Consider the following 4,288-nt stretch of genomic DNA (forward strand, 5'->3'; position numbering starts at 1 on the left):
CTCAAATTAAATTTGAATCTCATATAGGACCTTTTCCTTCATTATTCATCTTTGCCATTTCTTTCATGAGAAGAATATACTTCATTTTTGCAGCATAGATGGTTGCAAGTCTATCATACTCGATAAGTTCACATCATATAGAAACCATGGCACTCACTACAACAGTATAGAAATGAGCAACAACACAAGTTCATTTTGACAAATCAATTGATCTGTCATACAAAGGCCACAGAGATGGAAAAAGAATGTGTCAACAAAAGATAATGTGGCACAGAGTTGTATCCTTTCCAAATTCTACTCTGACAAATCACCACATCATGACAAACAAATTTTAAGTTACTGCCCGTAGTTGGAACAATGATAAAGCAAATATATAAATATATAATAAAAACTGCATACTATTACTTGAACAGTAGATATACATACAACAGCTAGCAAACTGTAAAGGTTTTCCAAGGACAAAAACTATCCTCTATCAAAGGGATAGTATCTGGGAACAGAACGAAGTGACAAAAAAATTCATTAGAACCACATGTTTTACTACAATCCTGAAATAAATTACTAGAATCCTGAACTAAAGAATACAATGTCACAATTTTTCTTGCATACTGTAATGCTCTCAGATAGTTAGTCTAGAAAACGACATAACATAGATAAGAATCAATTTTCAATACCTCTGGAAGATGCCCTTGAAGCATGGGAAGATTGCATAGGACCTGTCATCGGTGGGGCTTGTGAGTCTGCAACCCAACTCGGCGATGTTTCAGAGACAGGTATTTGAAAAAGAGGAAATGGGCGAGTAGCCACAGGTTGGAAAACAACGCAGCTACTCCCTTTTGAGTTTTTGGTGTGTTTACATGGATGTCAGAGTATGTGTGTTTTTATGCGATAGAGGAGGATACTAGATCTTGATCATCACCTGTTGCAAACAACTCTAAAAATATGGTGAAGCAAGGTTGTCCATATGGTCAATGGAATTTTTAATTCTTTAATATCAGCGTTCTCCGTCACATGGTAACTGGTATTGTAGACTTATTTTGCACTCTTCTTTGGACATTCTTTTTCTGTCAACTATATTTTTTCCTGGCTTGGGTTAGTCATTACTCTTTGCTCTGATTTTTTTATTTTTTTTGAGGGTTTGCTCTGTTCTTCTCTACCATTTCTCTTCCTTTATGCAAATTAATTCCATGCATCTCAAATTAAATTTGAATCTTATATAGGACCTTTTCCTTCATTATTCATCTTTGCCATTTCTTTCATGATTGAGATATGACTGAGTGAATGAGAAATTTGCAGTGCTGAAACAAGAAAAATGGGTCAACCATAGAGTGGGTAATCATCATCATTTGGAGTGGGTACCCCACAATTCTGCTATCAGGTGTGTATCTCAATCGCAAATCCCTTCCTCTTCTGCAATGCTATTTTGTTGGAAACGAAACAATCTTGCATACAGATCACAGACTTTTCCAGCTCCTGAACCCTCAGTTCAAACTTTAACAACAAGTCCATCTACAGTGCAATGCTTATTTGTAGGAGTTCCACCTTGTGATTTAATACAAGAAGTCTACCAACAATAAAGCAGTTGGATTTCTCGGCAAACCGCCAGTCCAGGTTCCTGGCGTTTTAGGTGTTCAAACTTCAATATGCTACTTATGATTTCTTGAAAGTGCACTACCTAATTTATCCAGATTGAAGGCGTTGCTATAATTAAGGGTTGATTTCTGCCAAATAAGTAGCTTGTCCTTCTATGTAAACCATGGTGGTAGTTATCTAGGTTGTACATGTTTTCAGAAATGAAGAATATACTTCATTTTTGCAGCATATATGGTTGCAAGTCTATCATAATCGGTAAGTTCACATCATATAGCAACCATGGCACTCACTACAGCAGTGTAGAAATGAGCAACAACACGAGTTCATTTTGACAAATCCACTGATCTTTCATCGAGATACAGGGCATATGTGCGTACAAATGCGGAATAGTCCCAAGCATTTGAGTGTGAATCATCTCTAAAATTAGACAGATTGAGCAGGCGTGCACCACGCCTCATTCCCTGAAGAACTTCCCGCTCAAAACTTGGATCACCATCCGGAAATAGCCTATGAATGAGCATCAGCGCCTTCATTGCCACTATCCAATTGTGTGTTTTGCTGATCCTCTTGGACAGACTGTGGACACAAGCACTAACATAAACCCTGGAATAAGAGGTGAGGTGCAAAATTTCATACACATATTTTTCATCTATAGGTACTTCATCATGACTTGTTGCCTTTACAATGGCAACATCCAGATCTGGCGCATTGTTGCTTGCAAACTTTGCTATACTAATACTTGTCTGGTCCTTCACAGCACCGAGAGCTTTCCTTAGCTTACTTGGAGCCATTCGCAAATCTCAAAAAGCACAATTAACCTTAACAAAGGTTTGATCTCAAAAAAGGCAATTCAAGCTCTGAAAAAACCAAATTTCTACCAACGGGACCTAATCTCCCTACTGCACTTTTCACGGTCTAAATTCCCCAAATAATGACAAAATGTATGGCTAACGGCAAACTTGCCGATTTCACCGCCCTGGAACACCACCAGCCAAATCTCTCCACGAGAAGCGATGCCGGGGACCTCAAAGACACGGATTAAACCCTGTTATAAAAGCAGGCAACGTCAAAGGCCACAAATTACCGGCGAATATCCTCCACAGCTGGGGTTTCAGCTCAATTAGGTATATCAATTGCAAAATTTCAAAAAAATCCAAACCTACGTAACCCAAATAATAGCTAAATCAGAGAAGATATCCAAAACATATGAGAAAGATGACAATATCCTCGCTTGAAATTAAAGAAAACAAAATCTCTGCAAGATTTTAAAAATGCAACAAAATCCATTATCAAAAAGCAGAACACGGATCTCCAATAAAAAAGATAAAATTTCACTAAATAATCCTATACATCGCACATCTATAAATACAAGAGTACAGCTTCCATCTCGAAAATGAAGATCGATTCGCCGGATCTAAGATTTGAGCAAAATTTTCCTCCAAAACATAAATCAAGCCATCTGACTTTCAAAAACTTTATAGAATCTCTCAAAAATACCTGGACAGCGGCCGATATAAATGGATCCTTTGACGCCGGTTCGAATCCTCCTCTCACCAATCTCCAGCAAAGCTATAAACCATTGAGAAAATCCTCTTCTTCAAATATGAATCCACATTATATTGTCGTAGAGGAAGAACTTTGATTGAACATTTTAAAAGCCATGGACGGAGACGGCCGACCTACAGAGCACAAAATCCATCCATCTTACCAATGAAAAATGCTTGGATCCACTACCGCGACAAATTTGCTGGAATTTGATGGATTTTGGAATGCAAAATAAAATTTGATGATTTTTGGAATCCTCTTCTGCATTATTTCATAGTCTGAGATTGACGGTGAGCTCCTACTTGAAGATGCCCCTGAAGCATGGGCAGATTGCATAGGCCCTGTAATCGGCAGGGCTTGTGAGTTTGCAACCCAACTCGGCGGTGTTTCAGAGACAGGTATTTGAAAAAGAAGAAATGGGAAGTGCTGGAAGTCCTTGAATTGCAGAACAACCCCAGGACCTGCAGGCAGGAAAAGAAACAGAGAATTACCAGATTAAAGAAAACAAGAAAACAAAAGAATGTTCAGATACCTAATGTGTAAATTGCTACAAGACGGCTAACCCATCAACAAAAATTAAGCTTACTTGCACCCTGTGAAACTGGATTCTGGATGGTATTCGGTAACAATAGTTGGCAGTAGCAGTGGATAGGCAAGACTCATAGACCGGTTCACTGCAACGTCGTTGCCAAGAGGCAATAACTGCCACCCAGGAGGTAACCCTAGCTGAGTTAGGGTTTTGCAGAGCGTTTTCACAGAGCATGGCATCGAACACCCTAGATGAGTTAGGGTTTTGCAGAGCTTTTTCACAGAGCTTGGCATCGAACAACTGAGTTATTTCTGTTAATGAAAAGGCTTAGGGTTAGATGCACCCAGCGGTGTTATAGACATTTTTGTGCCTTACAGCATTGAACATGAAATGTCCATAATCTAAGGGATCCAAAGTCCCTAAACATGTTGTTCCTACCCCTAGAGGAACAAGGCTAACAAACCACAGCAATTCACAAAAGTTCTCCACCTGAAAACTGCTCAAAACAAGTCAATTCAGGATCATTTCAGTGGCTACACTAGCTGTCTGTGCTGAATGTCAAAGCCAACACTGGCTACCTGTGTTGAATGTCAACTGGAACAAAGGCTACCTGCGCTGATT

General features: G+C 39.1%; 1 pseudogene; it reads right to left on the reverse strand.

Annotated features, from left to right (window-relative positions):
* Positions 1-1,916: 1,916 nt before the first annotated feature.
* On the reverse strand, positions 1,917-3,468 carry LOC149185874 (putative clathrin assembly protein At2g25430 pseudogene; annotated as a pseudogene).
* Between the last annotated feature and the right edge of the window lie 820 nt (positions 3,469-4,288).

Source organism: Pinus tabuliformis, chromosome 3_1, assembly GCF_031772625.1.
Source record: "Pinus tabuliformis cultivar Carrire ecotype Pingquan chromosome 3_1, CPIR1, whole genome shotgun sequence".
In the NCBI taxonomy this organism is placed as follows: domain Eukaryota; kingdom Viridiplantae; phylum Streptophyta; class Pinopsida; order Pinales; family Pinaceae; genus Pinus; species Pinus tabuliformis.